We start from the raw sequence: 17,941 nt of genomic DNA, 5'->3' as shown, positions 1-17,941 counted from the left end.
CCTCACTAGCATGAAAACTAAATACAGGCACAGACTGTGTGTGGAGAATGATTTAAGACGGAGACTCTCTCCAATACAACCCAACATTGCAGAGTTACGGTGCATCCTTCTCGTTAACTTGTGGTGAGTTATTTAAATAAGGTTTTATATGTAAGATGGTTAAAGAAAGAGAAAAATAATTTATTATTATTATATTATTATTTGTGCCCTGGTCCTATAAGAGCTCTTTGTCACTTCCCAAACTCACACTCATTCTTATGTTTAATAAATGTATAGTGTGTGTGTGTGGCAGTCTTACAATGATGGCAAAAAACATTTGAAAGTGTGCTGACCCTGGTGCTGGAGGGGTTACGCAGCTGGATGTTGAATGTTTGAAGGGGTACGGGACTATAAAAAGTTTTGGAACCACTGGTCTAAAGTATCTTGTTTCCTTAGTCATAGAATCATATTAGATCTGGAATGTCTTTAATTTCATCTTGATGCATGGTTCTTTTTTATGTACTCTATGTTTGTTATGATAGGGTTAACTGCTTGGGACTTCGCTATCAAAGCTCTTGAGATCTACATATCTGTAAATATGCATTTTAACTAAGCAGCTTTACTGCCCTTACAGAAACAACACATTAGTTCACATGTGAAATGTGTTTTCGGAACACTTCACATGTGATCACGTTTTCACTTGTAGTGTCATTTTATCATGTGTTGCTTTAATGTTATCACATTAACTTCACATAAGTTCACATGAAAACATGGATTTTTGGAACACTTCACATGTGAAATGTATGTTTTTTCCGTAAGGGTGTGTACAGTACCGTATGCATTCTTGGACAGCAGTTGTTACCCAACACCTAAGTCAGTTTCGGTATCTTATGTTTCAGACATTGCAGTATGTTCAGAGATTACCATATCTTCTCTTTTTTTCTCTATCCATACATGTAGAATGTATACATCTCTCTGTTCCATCTATGTTCTAGAATTTCTATGTTCTCGAAAATCTATGTTCTCCTGCTTCATATGCGAGCAGGTTCTCTGCCTCGGGGCAGTCAGAAGAGACATGTCAATCAGCCTGGCCTGAGTTAAAGTGAAGTGAGGAGATGGGTAGGGAAGTGATACGGCTGCTGTGCTGTATGTAGATTGTAAATGGAGCCATAACTGCCGTCTCTGGGGTAATCCAGGATTCTGGGCCAGGAGGAGTGATGTAACGGGTAGGAATCAGACTCCATTAATAGGCCGACTGTGTTTTTGTGGCCTGATTTTGGGCCCCAATTTGCTCCTCCATTGTTTTATTGGATGATTTCCAAAGCAGTGAAGTAATTAGGCAGATTGCTGCTTTGTAGCATTGCTCAAGGCTATAAGAGAAAGTTCTGATTATTCTCCTTTAGGGCAATTGGAGGCTATACAAAATATGGCTACCATTTCCTTCTTCAGGAGCTAGTTCAACATCACAACGATGTTTCCTCTTCAACCATTTCCTTCTTCAGGAGCTAGTTCAACATCACAACGATGTTTCCTCTTCAACCATCTCCTTCTTCAGGAGCTAGTTCAACATCACAACGATGTTTCCTCTTCAACCATCTCCTTCTTCAGGAGCTAGTTCAACATCACAACGATGTTTCCTCTTCAACCATCTCCTTCTTCAGGAGCTAGTTCAACATCACAACGATGTTTCCTCTTCAACCATCTCCTTCTTCAGGAGCTAGTTCAACATCACAACGATGTTTCCTCTTCAACCATCTCCTTCTTCAGGAGCTAGTTCAACATCACAACGATGTTTCCTTTTCCGCAGTACATTGCTGTCCCTCTTTTAGTCAACATTATTCATTATAAGGGATGATATTTAAATTTTAAACACTAATTTGAAATACTATTGGTTGGGGTGTTATTATGATACTGTTGGGTGTTATTATTATTATATTGGTTGGGGTGTTGGGAGTTATTGTGATACTATTGGTTGGGGTGGTATTATGATACTATTGGTTGTGGTCCCTTATGGGAAAAATCACATGATTTCACATTTTCTGATCCAAGATGGCATAGCAGTCAGACGTCTTTGTCCTGTCGTGTCCCTTGTATATATCGTTTTACATATTTTTCGTCGTTCTGAAGGCACTGTATTTGATCACAACCCAAATTATGCTAATGAGCCCCAACCAGTACACAGTACAGAATTATACTACATTTGACAGTAAGTTAAATCAGAATACAGCAGCATTTGATTTGATACTGTCATTTTATAGAAATAACACCTTCAGGTTGTTGTATATTTATTTTTACTGCAAAATGCAAAAAAAATTGTGGCAATAAATGTATAGTCATTCTCCATTATGTCCATAGACTAGTGGCTCAGTTGGAACTTCAGGTAGCTAGCAGCCAAGAGGTTGCGAGTTTAAATCCTGAGTGAGGTTGAGTCCTCAGTAATCAGAATACAGTCACATACAGTACTTTAACATTAACACCTTTAGCTGTAAAAATATAGTAACTAGTTATAGATTTACTGTATTTTCACCACAACTAGAAAACACCTCCAGGGAACCATAATACAAAGTTCTGAGACCATCCTGAAAATGTCCTTATGGACGTCTCTGCGTGGAACAAACTGGAATAAACAGAGAACTAGACAAAACATGACTGTTTCAATTGAATTCATGTCTTTTAACGTAAAGTATTATTAATTACATATAACGACTGGGCTTTCACATGTGCTCAAAAGTTGTCACGTGTTCTAATACAGTATGTTGAATTTTTGGATCACCATTTCACATTAATTTAACATGAGATCGTGTTCTCAGATGTGCTCACATGTTGTTGCGTGTAGTTTTATGTTACCACATTGCTTCACATGAGATCACGTGTTCACATGTGAAATTCATGTGGTTTCTCCATAAGGTGTGGTATGATGATACTATTGGTTGGGGTTTCTACTTTTAATGTCACATGCACAAGTACAGGGAAATGCCTTTCTTGCAAGCTCTAACCCCAACAATTCAGTAATCAATAACAATGTAATACTAAAAATAACGAGGTAGAACAAAAACACACAAGAAATAAAAAAAGAAGAAGAACATGAGAAAGTAAGTCAGCATACAGGGTCAGTTCCAATACCATATTTACAATGTGCAGGGATACTAGAGTGATAGAGGTAGATATGTATAAGGGTAAGCATACTAGATACAGGGTCAGGGGTGTTATTACGATACTATTGGTTGGGGTGTTATTATAACACTATTGGTTGGGGTGTTATTATGACACTATTGGTTGGGGTGTTATTATGACACTTGGTTGGTGTGTTATTATGACACTATTGGTTGGGGTGTTATTATGACACTATTGGTTGGGGTGTTATTGTGATGCTATTGGTTGGGGTGTTATTATGACGCTATTGGTTGGTGAGTTATTATGACACTATTGGTTGGGGTGTTATTATGACACTATTGGTTGGGGTGTTATTATGACACTATTGGTAGGGGTGTTATTATGATGCTATTGGTTGGTGTGTTATTATGATACTATTGGTTGGTGTGTTATTATGACACTATTGGTTGGGGTGTTATTATGACACTTGGTTGGGGTGTTATTATGACACTATTGGTTGGTGTGTTATTATGATACTATTGGTTGGTGCGTTATTATGATACTATTGGTTGGTGTGTTATTATGACACTATTGGTTGGTGTGATATTATGACACTATTGGTTGGTGTGTTATTATGATACTATTGGTTGGTTTGTTATTATGACACTTGGTTGGTGTGTTATTATGATACTATTGGTCGGTGTGTTATTATGACACTATTGGTTGGTGTGTTATTATGACACTATTGGTTGGTGTGTTATTATGACACTATGGGTTGGTGTGTTATTATGATACTATTGGTTGGTGTGTTATTATGACACTATTGGTTGGTGTGATATTATGACACTATTGGTTGGTATGTTATTATGACACTATTGGTTGGTGTGATATTATGACACTATTGGTTGGTGTGTTATTATGATACTATTGGTTGGTTTGTTATTATGACACTTGGTTGGTGTGTTATTATGATACTATTGGTTGGTGTGTTATTATGACACTATTGGTTGGTGTGTTATTATGACACTATTGGTTGGTGTGTTATTATGATACTTGGTTGGTGTGTTATTATGATACTATTGGTTGGTGTCACGGCCGTCCTCCTCTTCATCTGAAGAGGAGAGACGAGATGGATCTGAGGACCAATACGCGGCGTGGTAAGTGTCCATGGCAAATCTTTAATCAAGAAAGACTGAACACTATACAAACGAGTAACAAAAACAATAAACCAAATTCGACCGTGAAGCTACAAAATGAGACCTGTGCTGAAACAAGCCATCAACATAGACAATCACCCACAAACAAACAGTGCAACCCAGGCTACCTAAGTATGATTCTCAATCAGAGACAACTAATGACACCTGCCTCTGATTGAGAACCATACTAGGCCGAAAACATAGAAATGCCCCAAAACATAGAAAAACAAACATAGACTGCCCACCCAACTCACGCCCTGACCATACTAAATAAATACAAAACAACGGAAATAAAGGTCAGAACGTGACAGTACCCCCCCCCCAAAGGTGCGGACTCCGGCCGCAAAACCTTGACCTATAGGGGAGGGTCTGGGTGGGCGTCTGTCCGCGGTGGCGGCTCTGGCGCGGGACGCGGTCCCCACCTCATCATTGTCTTAGTCCGCCTTATTGTCCGCCTCCGTGGCTTTCTCAGCATGACCACCCCTCTCAATGACCCCACTGGACAGAGGGGCAGCTCGGGACAGAGGGACAGCTGCTCGGGACAGAGGGACAGCTGCTCGGGACAGAGGGACAGCTGCTCGGGACAGAGGGACAGCTGCTCGGGACAGAGAGACAGCTGCTCGGGACAGAGAGACAGCTGCTCGGGACAGAGAGACAGCTGCTCGGGACAGAGAGACAGCTGCTCGGGACAGAGAGACAGCTGCTCGGGACAGAGAGACAGCTGCTCGGGACAGAGGGACTCCGGCAGCGGCGCCGGACAGGCGGGAGACTCCGGCAGCGGCGCCGGACAGGCGGGAGACTCCGGCAGCGGCGCCGGACAGGCGGGAGACTCCGGCAGCGGCCCTGGACAGGCGGGAGACTCCGGCAGCGGCGCCGGACAGGCGGGAGACTCCGGCAGCGGCGCCGGACAGGCGGGAGACTCCGGCAGCGGCGCCGGACAGGCGGGAGACTCCGGCAGCGGCGCCGGACAGGCGGGACCACCTGCAGGGAGGAGACAGAGAGACAGCCTGGTGCGTGGGGCTGCCACAGGTACCACCAGGCTGGGGAGCCCTTCAGGAGGCTTGGGGTTAGGAGGAGGCACCTGAAGGACCGGGCTGTGGGGGAGCACTGGAGCTCTGGTGCGCAACCTTGGCACCACCTCCCCAGGCTGGATAACCACTCTAGCCCGGACCGTCCAGAGTGCAGGCACAGGTTGAACCGGGCTGTGGGTAAGCACGGGAGATCTAGTGCTTACTACACGCACCTCTCCCTTCGGCTCCATTCCCACATTCGCCCGGCACGAGCGGAGCGCAGGCAGAGGACGCACTGCACCTTCCCAGCGCCCCGGAGACACAGCACGCAGAGCCGGCGCAGGATACCCTGGACCAAAACTGCGTACCGGCGACCAGACCCGCTGAGCAGGCACCATACGCCCTGGCTCGATGCCCGCACTCGCATGACACTCTCGGGGGGCTGTCCTATAGCGCACCGGGCTATGGACACGTACTGGCGACACCGTGCGCTTAACCGCATAACACGGTGCCTGCCCAGTATCGCGCTGCTTATAATAAGCACAAGGGGTGAGCGCAGGTCTGCTACCTGGCTTAGCTCCACCCCTCGTGTGCCCGCCCCCAAAAATTTTTTGGGGCTGTCTCTCGTACCTGTCGCACTGCCGTGCTGCCTCCTCATATCGCCGCCGCTCAGCTTTCGCTGCCTCCAGCTCTGCTTTGGGGCGGCGATATTCCCCAGCCTGTGCCCAGGGTCCCTCTCCGTTCAGTATCTCCTCCCATGTCCAGGAGTCCTGTGATACCGGCCGCTGTTGTTGTTGCTGCTGCTGCTGCTGCTGCTGTCGTCGCTGTTTTCTACCACGCCGCTTGGTCCTTGGTTGGTGGGTGATTCTGTCACGGCCGTCCTCCTCTTCATCTGAAGAGGAGAGACGAGATGGATCTGAGGACCAATACGCGGCGTGGTAAGTGTCCATGGCAAATCTTTAATCAAGAAAGACTGAACACTATACAAACGAGTAACAAAAACAATAAACCAAATTCGACCGTGAAGCTACAAAATGAGACCTGTGCTGAAACAAGCCATCAACATACAGAATCACCCACCACAACAGGACCAAGCGGTGTGGTAATGGGCAACGGAAAAAGCAGCAGCAGGAGCAGCGCGAGGAGGTATGGACATGGGAGGAGGAATTAGACGGAAGAGGACCCTGGGCTCAGCCAGGAGAATATCGCCGTCCCAAAGAAGAACTGGAGGCGGCGAAAGCAGAGAGGCGCTGGTATGAGGAGGCAGCGCGGCGTCGTGGATGGAAGCCCGGGAGTCAGCCCCAAAAATTTCTTGGGGGGGGGGCTAACAGGGAGTATGGCTACGCCAGGTAGGAGACCTGAGCCAACTTCCTGTGGTTACCGGGGGGCTGGAGAGACCGGGCAGGCACCGTGTTATGCTGTGGAGCGCACGGTGTCCCCAGTGCGGGTGCACAGCCCGGTGCGGTACATTCCAGCTCCGCGTATCGGCCGGGCTAGAGTGGGCATCGAGCCAAGTGCCATGAAGCCGGCTCTACGCATCTGGTCTCAAGTGCGTCTCCTTGGGCCGGCTTACATGGCACCAGCCTTGCGCACGGTGTCCCCGGTTCGCCTGCATAGCCCAGTGCGGGCTATTCCACCTCGCCGCACTGGCAGGGCGACCGGGACCATTCAACCGGGTAAGGTTGGGTAAGGCTCGGTGCTCAAGAGCTCCAGTGCGCCTGCACGGCCCGGTCTATCCGTCACCACCTCCACGCACCAGCCCTCCGGTGGCAGCTCCCCGTACCAGGCTGTCTCTCCGGCCCATCCTTGCAGGGGCTCTCTCCTCTCCAGCGCTGCCGGAGTCTCCCGCCTCTCCGGCGCTACCAGAGCCTTCCTCCTCTCCAGCGCTGCCGGAGTCTCCCGCCTGTTCGGCGCTAGGAGAGCTACTCAGCCCAGCGTTGCCGGAGCTTCCCGTCTGCCCAGCGCTGCCAGCGCCGCCCGTCTGCCCAACGCCGCCAGCGCCGCCCGTCTGCCCAGCGCTGCCAGTGCCGCCCGTCTGCCCAGCGCTGCCAGTGCCGCCCGTCTGCCCAGCGCCGCCAGTGCCGCCCGTCTGCCCAGCGCCGCCAGTGCCGCCCGTCTGCCCAGCGCCGCCAGTGCCGCCCGTCTGCCCAGCGCCGCCAGTGCCGCCCGTCTGCCCAGCGCCGCCAGTGCCGCCCGTCTGCCAGGAGCCGCCAATGCCGCCCGTCAGCCAGGAGCCGCCAGTGCCGTCCTTCAGCCAGGGGCCGCCAGTGCCGCCCGTCAGCCAGGGGCCGCCAGTCAGCCAGGGGCCGCCAGTGCCGCCAGTCAACCAGGGGCCGCCAGTCAGCCCAGCGCCAGCGCCGCCAGTCAACCAGGTGCCGCCAGTCAGCCAGGGGCCGTCAGTCAGCCAGGGGCCGCCAGTGCCGCCAGTCAGCCAGGGGCCGCTAGAGCCCCTCCGCCCGGAGCAGCTGCCCCTCTGTCCCGAGCAGCTGCCCCTCTGTCCCGAGCAGCTGTCCCTCTGTCCCGAGCAGCTGTCCCTCTGTCCCGAGCAGCTGTCCCTCTGTCCCGAGCAGCTGTCCCTCTGTCCCGAGCAGCTGTCCCTCTGTCCCGAGCAGCTGTCCCTCTGTCCCGAGAAGCTGCCCCTCTGTCCCAAGCAGCCCCTCTGTCCAGTGGGGTCATTGAGAGGGGTGGGCATGGTGAGTAAGCCACGGAGGCGGACAATAAGGCGGACTAAGACAATGGCGAAGTGGGGTCCGCGTCCCGCGCCAGAGCCGCCACCGCGGACAGACGCCCACCCAGACCCTCCCCTATAGGTCAAGGTTTTGCGGCCGGAGTCCGCACCTTTGGGGGGGGGGGTACTGTCACGTTCTGACCTCTATTTCCTTTGTGTTGTATTTATTTAGTATGGTCAGGGCGTGAGTTGGGTGGGCAGTCTATGTTTGTTTTTCTATGTTGTGGGGCAGTTCTATGTTTTCGGCCTAGTATGGTTCTCAATCAGAGGCAGGTGTCATTAGTTGTCTCTGATTGAGAATCATACTTAGGTAGCCTGGGTTTCACTGTGTGTTTGTGGGTGATTGTTCCTGTCTTTGTGTTTGCACCAGATAGGGCTGTTTTGAGTTCTCACGTTTCTTGTTTTCGTTAGTTTGTTCATTGTATAGTGTCTTCATTAAAATACAATGAACAACCACCACGCTGCTTTTTGGTCCGCTTCTACTTCACAACAAGAGAACCGTTACAGTTGGTGTGTTATTATGAGACTTGGTTGGTGTGTTATTATGATCCTATTGTTTGGTGTGTTATTATGATACTATTGGTTGGTGTGTTATTACGATACTATTGGTTGGTGTGTTATTACGATACTATTGGTTGGTGTGTTATTATGATACTATTGGTTGGTTTGTTATTATGACACTTGGTTGGTGTGTTATTATGATACTGTTGGTTGGTGTGTTATTATGACACTTGGTTGGTGTGTTATTATGACACTTGGTTGGTGTGTTATTATGACACTTGGTTGGTGTGTTATTATGACACTAATGGTTGGTGTGTTATGACACTTGGTTGGGGTGTTATTATGACACTTGGTTGGTGTGTTATTATGACACTTGGTTGGTGTGTTATTATGATACTATTGGTTGGTGTGTTATTATGATACTATTGGTTGGTATGTTATTATGATACTATTGGTTGGTGTGTTATTATGACGCTATTGGTTGGGGTGTTATTATGACACTTGGTTGGTGTGTTATTATGACACTATTGGTTGGTGTGTTATTATGATACTATTGGTTGGTGTGTTATTATGACACTTGGTTGGTGTGTTATATTGACACTTGGTTGGTGTGTTATTATGATACTATTGGTCGGTGTGTTATTATGACACTATTGGTTGGTATGTTATTATGATACTATTGGTTGGTGTGTTATTATGATACTATTGGTTGGTGTGTTATTACGATATTATTGGTTGGTGTGTTATTACGATACTATTGGTTGGTGTGTTATTACGATACTATTGGTTGGTGTGTTATTATGATACTAGTGGTTGGTTTGTTATTATGACACTTGGTTGGTGTGTTATTATGATACTGTTGGTTGGTGTGTTATTATGACACTTGGTTGGTGTGTTATTATGACCCTTGGTTGGTGTGTTATGACACTTGGTTGGGGTGTTATTATGACACTTGCTTGGTGTGTTATTATGACACTTGGTTGGTGTGTTATTATGATACTATTGGTTGGTTTGTTATTATGATACTATTGGTTGGTATGTTATTATGATACTATTGGTTGGTGTGTTATTATGACGCTTTTGGTTGGGGTGTTATTATGACACTTGGTTGGTGTGTTATTATGACACTATTGGTTGGTGTGTTATTATGACACTATTGGTTGGTGTGTTATTATGACACTTGGTTGGTGTGTTATTATGATACTATTGGTCGGTGTGTTATTATGACACTATTGGTTGGTATGTTATTATGATACTATTGGTTGGCGTGATATTATGACACTATTGGTTGGTGTGTTATTATGATACTATTGGTTGGTGTGTTATTATGATACTATTGGTTGGTTTGTTATTCTGACACCTGGTTGGTGTGTTATTATGATACTATTGGTTGGTGTGTTATTATGACACTTGGTTGGTGTGTTATTATGACACTATTGGTTGGTGTGTTATGACACTTGGTTGGGGTGTTATTATGACACTTAGTTGGTGTGTTATTATGACACTTGGTTGGTGTGTTATTATGATACTATTGCTTGGTGTGTTATTATGATGCTATTGGTTGGTGTGTTATTATGACACTTGGTTGGGGTGTTATTATGACACTTGGTTGGGGTGTTATTATGACACTTGGTTGGGGTGTTATTATGACACTTGGTTGGTGTGTTATTATGACTCTATTGGTTGGTGTGTTATTATGATACTTGGTTGGTGTGTTATTATGATACTTGGTTGGTGTGTTATTATGATGCTATTGGTTGGTGTGTTATTATGACACTTGGTTGGTGTGTTATTATGATACTATTGGTTGGTGTGTTATTATGATCCTTGGTTGGTGTGTTATTATGATACTATTGGTTGGTGTGTTATTACGATACTATTGGTTGATGTGTTATTACGATACTATTGGTTGGTGTGTTATTATGATACTATTGGTTGGGGTGTTGTTATGATACTATTGGTTGGGGTGTTATGACACTTGGTTGGGGTAGTTCAAAGGCATCAGACAGTCAGCAGATATAACAGTCGGATCCCGTCCCTTCACTACCGTTTCCTGTGTCAAGTCAAGCACTCACCAACTCTGCAGAACTTCAGATAATCTGGGTTCATCCTTGTGTACTTTTACAGAGATGTTTTCCCCTGAAATGTGTACATTTCACCTCTCTCCAGTGCACAATTGTGTTTTGCTGTGTACATTTCAGATTTGTTGTCATTGATTTTAAAACCATACTTTAGTAGTATTGCTGTAGTTACTTTCAGGGTGATTACAGACGTGATGTTCAAAGGGAAGATGTAACCCAAACCAGAGTTGTAGCAGTGAACACATGAGCTGTGAGGACAGTGGACGAGATAAAGTTCCTTCTTATTTCAGAAAGAAGATAAACCAAGTTTTTTTTAGCTTTCTCTCTCTCTCTGAACCCCCTCCCCCTGTCATTGTAACAGAAAAGGCTGTTATTTTTTTCAAGGAATCTCTAACTGTCATTGGTCACCAGCAGACACAGCTGGTCTGAGAGTGTGTTAGGGTGTGTGTGCCTGCCCGCCTGCCTCAGCTCGTGTCAATTCAGTCCTGTGATAGCTAGCGTAGCTGTCCTCTATTCAGCTGTAGGATTATATGGCTCTTCTCATTGGGATTACTTAAACATGGTGGATCTTTATGCAAAGCCCCAGCATGGGTACCGGGTCCGGGGGACCTTGGCTCTCCCAATACCAGCCCAGGTAGGTCCAGAACTAACTGTACACTATACTGTATATCTTGATACAACAGTACAGCCTCAGTAAAACTATGGCTAAATTAGGCTGTCCAAAATAGGGATCAGAGTGTGTTGAGTTTAATTAGGCTGTCCAGAATAGAGATTAGAGTGTATTGGGTTTGTTCAGTATGTACAATATTGACAGTATTTACGTCTACCTTGTTATCACCTTCCTACTTCCTGTTTAGTCTACTTAGTCTCACCCTACTGTAGATATATTGCTTCAGCTCAACTTTATTTTCCTGTGCTGCAGTGTAAGTCAACCCCAGAGAGCATGCAATAACACAAGCAATGCCTGCTTCAACATGTTTAGCACTCTTAATGTAGACTTGAGGTTAGAGTTTTGCTAGTTGTTAGTTGACACATTTGCCAACACAAAACCATAGTATCTCACATATAGGCATTTACTGTGGGCTGCTTACTGTGGGTGTTGATGCAATGGGGGTTAAGCCTGCAGTTTATTTTTATTGGTGACACTGACATTTTACCTCACAAACATCTGGTTAGTGTGTGCTTATTGTGGGTAGATATCTCTTTCCAGTGGGCAGGGGAGGGGGCATTCCACAATCAGAGAGATCAATGATGCAGCTCTCTCATTTCAACTCTCTTGTCTGTCTAGTCATGTGTATTGATTACCTTGTGGTGATAATGAGATCAATAATTATGTTATTGAGCTCCCGAGTGGTGGAGAGGTCTAAGACACTGCATCTCAGTGCAAGAGGTGTCACTACAGTCCCTGGTTCGAATCCAGGCTGTAGCACATCCGTCCGTGATTGCGAGTCCCATAGGGGAATTTGTTCTTAACTGACTTGCCTAGTTAAATAAATAAATAAATATATATATTTTTTGAACTAGATGGTGTACCGAGTCCATATCTGATCACCACAAAACATGAAATGGTCATATATACCCATTACTATACATATCTGCCTTCCGACCATTGACCTAAATAGGTTTCCGACCTGTCACCATTCCTCAATCCAGTGGTTGGTTGAGCAGGGAGAATATTTAACAAAAAAACAGTGCAAACTTGAATGCTATTTGGCCCTAAACAGAGAGTACTCAGTGGCAGAATACCTGACCGCTTTGACTATGTACAGACTCTGTGAGCATGGCTTCGCTATTGAGACTGGCCGCCGTAGGTAGACCTGGCTCTCAAGAGAAGACAGGCTATGTGCACACTGCTCACAAAATGAGGTGAAAACTGAGCTGCACTTCTTAACCTCCTGCCAGCTGTATGACCATATTAGAGACGCATACAGTGCATTCGGATAGTATTGAAACCCCTTGACTTTTTCCACATTTTGTTACATTACAGCCTTATTCTAAAATGGATTCAATAGTCATCAATCTACACGCAATACCCCATAATGACAAAGCAAAAACAGGTAAAAAAAAAAAAAACTATCACATTTACATAAGTTTTCAGACACTTTACTCAGTACTTTGTTGAAGTACCTTTGGCAGCTATTACAGCATTGAGTCTTCTTGGGTATGACGCTACAAGCTTGGCACACTTGTATTTGTGGAGTTTCTCCCATTCTTCTCTGCAGATCCTCTCAAGCCCTGTCAGGTTGGATGGGGAGCGTCGCTGCACAGCTATTTTCAGGTCTCTCCAGAGATGTTCGATTGGGTTCAATTCCGGGTTGTGGCTTTGCCACTCAAGGACATTCAGAGACTTTTCCCGAAGCCACTCCTGTGTTATCTTGGCTGTGTGCTTTGGGCCGTTGTCCTGTTGGAAGGTGAACCTTCGCCCCAGTCTGATGTCCTGAGTGCTCTGGACAGGTTTTCATCAAGGATCTCTCTGTACTTTGCTCTGTTCATCTTTCCCTCAATCCTGTCTTGTCTCCCAGTTCCTGCCGCTGAAAAACATCCCCACAGCATGATGTTGCCACCACCATGCTGCCAGGTTTCCTCCAGACGTGACACTTGGCATTCAGGCCAAAGAGTTCAATCTTGGTTTCATCACACCAGAGAATCTGGTTTTTTATGGTCTGAGAGTTCTTTACTCCAAACGGGCTGTCGTGTGTCTTTAACTGACACCACTACCATAAAGGCCTGATTGGTGGAGTGCTGCAGAGATGGTTGTGCTTCTGGAAGGTTCTCCCATCTTCACAGGTGTGTGCCTTTCCGAATCATGTCCAATCAATAGAATTTACCACAGGATGATCAACGGAAACAGGCTGCATCTGAGCTCAATTTCATAGCAAAGGGTCTGAATACTTAAGTAAATAAGGTATTTCTGTTTTTAATTTTTAATACATTTGCAACAATTTCTAAAACTTGTTTTTGCTTTGTCATTATGGGGTATTGTGTGTAGATGGACGTGGAACAAAATTAATTGAATCCATTTTAGAATAAGGCTGTAACAAAATGTAGAAAAAGTCAAGAGGTCTGAGTACTTTCCGAGTGCATGCACTGTATTTCTCTCAGATTACACAGATCCACTAAGGATTTGAAAACAAACCCCATTTTGATAAACTCCCATATCTAATAGGTGAAATACCACAGTGTGCCATCACAGCAGCAAGATTTGTGATCTGTTGCAACAAGGGCAACCAGTGGAGCACAAACAACATTGAAAATACAACCTATATTTATCTGTTAATTTATCTTCCCTTTCATACTTCAACTATTTGCACATTGTTATAACATTGTACATTGCCAATAATATAACATTTGAAATGTCTCTATTCTTTTAGTGTGTAATATTTACTGTTAATTTAGTTTATTTCCCTTGTTTCTTACCTATTCCATTTGCTTTGGCAATGTAAACACATTTCCATGCCAATAAATCCCTTTGAATTTGAGGGAGGGAGGGGGAGAGGGAGAGCACTCTCACAATGCCATGATGAGGATATCATAGGCAGCAGTGTTCCCAGGGGGACCCCACAGGAGTCATAAAGTCAGGCAGAGACCTCTCATGGGATACAGGAGGTGAGACTCTGGCCTCTAGAACAGATGAGACTCTCATGGGATACAGGAGGTGAGACTCTGGCCTCTGGAACAGGTGAGACTCTGGCCTCTGGAACAAATGAGACTCCAGGTGAGACTCTGGCCTCGAACAGGTGAGTTTCCAGGTGAGGCTCTGGCCTCTGGAACAGGTGACACTCCAGATGAGACTCTGGCCTCTGGAACAGGTGAGTCTCCAGGTGAGGCTCTGGCCTCTGGAACAGGTGAGACTCTGACCTCTGGAACAGGTGAGACTCCAGGTGAGTCTCTGGCCTCTGGAACAGGTGAGCTCCAGGTGAGTCTCTGGCCCAGTTGAGGTTCTTGCCTCTGGAACAGGTGAGGCTCCAGGTGAGGCTCTGGCCTCTGGAAGAGATGAGGCTCCAGGTGAGCCTCTGGCCCAGTTGAGTCTCTGGCCTCTGGAACATGTGAGGCTCTGGCATCTGGAACAGGTGAGCCTCCAGGTGAGACACTGGCCTCTGGAACAGGTGACACTCCAGATCAGACTCTGGCCTCTGGAACAGGTGAGTCTCCAGGTGAGGCTCTGGCCTCTGGAACAGGTGAGACTCTGACCTCTGGAACAGGTGAGACTCCAGGTGAGGCTCTGGCTTCTGGAACAGGTGAGACTCTGACCTCTGGAACAGGTGAGCATCCAGGTGAGACTCTGGCCTCTGGAACAGGTGAGCATCCAGGTGAGACTCTGGCCTCTGGAACAGGTGAGGCTCCAGGTGAGGCTCTGGCCTCTGGAACAGGTGAGACTCTGACCTCTGGAACAGGTGAGACTCCAGGTGAGGCTATGGCTTCTGGAACAGGTGAGACTCTGACCTCTGGAACAGGTGAGCATCCAGGTGAGACTGGCTTCTGGAACAGGTAAGCCTCCAGGTGAGACTCTGGCCTCTGGAACAGGTAAGCCTCCAGGTGAATATCTGGCCTCTGGAACAGGTGAGCCTCCAGGTGAAGATCTGGCCTCTGGAATAGATGAGACTCCAGGTGAGGCTCTGACCTCTGGAACAGGGTGAGCCTCCAGGTGAAGATCTGGCCTCTGAAACAGGTGAGACTCCAGGTGAAGATCTGGCCTCTGGAACAGGTGAGTCTCCAGGTGAAGATCTGGCCTCTGGAATAGATGAGACTCCAGGTGAGACTCTGACCTCTGGAACAGGTGAGCCTCCAGGTGAAGATCTGGCCTGTGAAACAGGTGAGACTCCAGGTGAAGATCTGGCCTCTGGAACAGGTGAGTCTCCAGGTGAAGATCTGGCCTCTGGAATAGATGAGACTCCAGGTGAGACTCTGACCTCTGGAACAGGTGAGCCTCCAGGTGAAGATCTGGCCTCTGGAACAGGTGAGACTCCAGGTGAGACTCTTGCCAAGGTGAGACTGCCCTCTGGAAGAGATGAGACTCCAGGGGAGACTCTGGCCCAGTTGAGACTCTGTCCTCTGGAACAGGTGAGGCTCTGGCCTCTGGAACAGGTGAGACTCCAGGTGAGGCTCTGGCCTCTGGAACAGGTGAGACTCCAGGTGAGACTCTGACCTCTGGAACAGGTGAGGCTCCAGGTGAGACTCTGGCCTTTGGAATAGATGAGACTCCAGGTGAGACTCTGGCCTCTGGAACAGGTAAGACTCCAGGTGAGACTCTGACCTCTGGAACAGGTGAGCCTGGCAATGTGGTATCAGTGAGTGAGTGTGCCAATGTTTACTGGAAGGATGGACACTCATTTACTTCTCTCATTTATTAAATTAAAACAACTTTATTTATCCCAAAGGAGCAATTACTTAAGGCAGCTGCAGCAATGACAACAAGACTAACATTTATGCTAACAAGGTTAACTCAACAATCCTTACCATGTGTATTGGCTTTGACTAGGCCTATATTTACATACTCTGAATTGCGTTTTGTGCTTCATACGGGAAAATAGTGGAACTTTCTATAGCTGTGGGTTCCAGAAAAGAGAAAGAATAAAATATATTTGAAGTTATATTCAGTCAGCTGTTTGAGTCATGTAAGCATTCTTGACATAGTTTTTTGACTGGCTTCAATTAGTAACCATTGTGTCAGTAACCATTGTGAAACTGTTGCATGAAACCTGAATATTGGCCTTGCGTACAGGGTTGGGGAGTAACTGATTACATGTAATCTGATTACAACAAAAAAACAAACTACTGTAATCAGATTAGATACTTTTGAAAAACTACATGATTATTTATTGGATTACAGTTCAATTCAGAAAGGATGTTTGAGAAATACATTGATACCTTTCTGCTTTCTCAATGACATTCAAATCAGCATCAAACCAAGGCGCAAGTTAAAATGTATTCCACCTGAGAGAGTCGACCAGAAGTCAGAGACCTCTATGATGGCACACAAAATGCTTTTGATGGATATTTTTTGTCTTCTAATGCCATTTAAGGGAAAAGTAATAAGATTACCTTATTTAGTTTGGGTAATCCAAAAGTTACATATACTGATTTACAATTTTGGACAAGTAACTGTTAACTGTAACGGATTACTTTGGAAAATAACCTACCCAACCCTGCTTGCATATTTCTTTGTGGACAGCTGTCATTAATCTTTATTTTCACTGGAAAACCCCACCTAAATGGAAGATAATGTCACATATGAATGCCTCGGCAGTATTGTGAAGCAGTACAGTTTCAGTTTGTTGAGTGGTGAACTTTGTGCATCCCTGTTGCACCTCCAGTTTTGGCAATGCAGTTTCAGTGTCTGTAGGTAACTGGGTAATCAATCAAATCACATTTTATTTGTCACGTGCTGAATAACACATGAAATGCTTACAAGCCCTTAAACAACAATAAAGGATTTTTTTTAATTAAAGAAAATATTTGCTAAAAAATAAATGAACTAAAATAAGAAAAAATAGCAACACCATAAAATAACAATAACGAGGCTATATACAGGGGGTACCGGTACCAGTACCGAGTCAATGTGCAGGAGTACAGGTTAGTCGAGGTAATATGTACATGTAGGTAGGGGTGAAGTGACTACTCATAAATAATAAACAATCAGTAGCAGCAATGTATAAAATGGGAACAATGCAAATAGTCTGGGTAGTCATTTGATGAACTATTTAGCAGTCTAATGGTTTGGGATTAGAAGCTGTCGGATGCCGAGCAGTTGCCGTACCAAGCGGTGATGCAACCAGTCAGGATGCTCTCGATGGTGCAGCTGTATAACTTTTTGAGGATCTGACTACCCATGGCAATTTTTTTTTCAGGCTCCTGAGGGGGAATAGGTGTAGTAATAGTGGGCGTCTGTAAATTTAGACACAAATGAGGCGTTGGTTTGTGGTCTGGAGCTTGATGCTCTCTCTTCAGCTTTAGAATTTACTTCCTGAGCTGACTGCTCCGGAAGACCGTCTCTGTTCTGCTCTGTCACCCTCTCACTGAGTGCTATAAGCCTCTTGTTCCTCCAGAAAAGAACAACTACTTTTATCTACACATAACCAACTGACTGTCTGTAGAGGTGATAGACTAAAGTTGATTTTGGTTATGTTGCTCACAGGCTTGGCTCTCTGTTGCGAGAAGCATTTTGACCGTCTAGAGTGACTCAGTGTCACTTAGCCTCAATCTGGTCCCAGATCAGTTTGTGTTCCTGCTGTAAGTTTGTTGTAAAGACAGTGCAAACAGATCTGGCATCAGATAGTGTTCTACCTACTTGGTGTCACACTTTAGTTCAAAACTTTTCCAGCTGACCTCTGTCCCCATATTATCTGCTCTTCC

At 45.9% G+C, this 17,941-nt stretch overlaps 1 protein-coding gene across 6 annotated transcripts in view; it reads left to right on the top strand.

The window, feature by feature from the left end:
• The window catches only part of LOC110502963 (rho GTPase-activating protein 27), a 44,052-nt gene that overhangs the window by 12,379 nt on the left and 13,732 nt on the right, over positions 1–17,941 (top strand). The window contains exon 1 of one of the 6 annotated variants that reach the window (XR_002470403.2): positions 11,003–11,222. The exons of the other annotated variants lie outside the window; for them this stretch is intronic. The gene's annotated coding sequence lies outside the window, so the exon portion shown is untranslated. Of the gene's footprint in view, positions 1–11,002; positions 11,223–17,941 lie in introns of those variants that run through there. 6 annotated transcript variants of the gene reach the window in all.

The sequence above is a fragment of the Oncorhynchus mykiss genome, chromosome 23, assembly GCF_013265735.2.
Source record: "Oncorhynchus mykiss isolate Arlee chromosome 23, USDA_OmykA_1.1, whole genome shotgun sequence".
In the NCBI taxonomy this organism is placed as follows: Eukaryota; Metazoa; Chordata; class Actinopteri; order Salmoniformes; family Salmonidae; genus Oncorhynchus; species Oncorhynchus mykiss.
The sequence above is the reverse complement of the archived record's forward strand: the minus strand, read 5'-3'. Positions and strand labels throughout refer to the sequence as shown.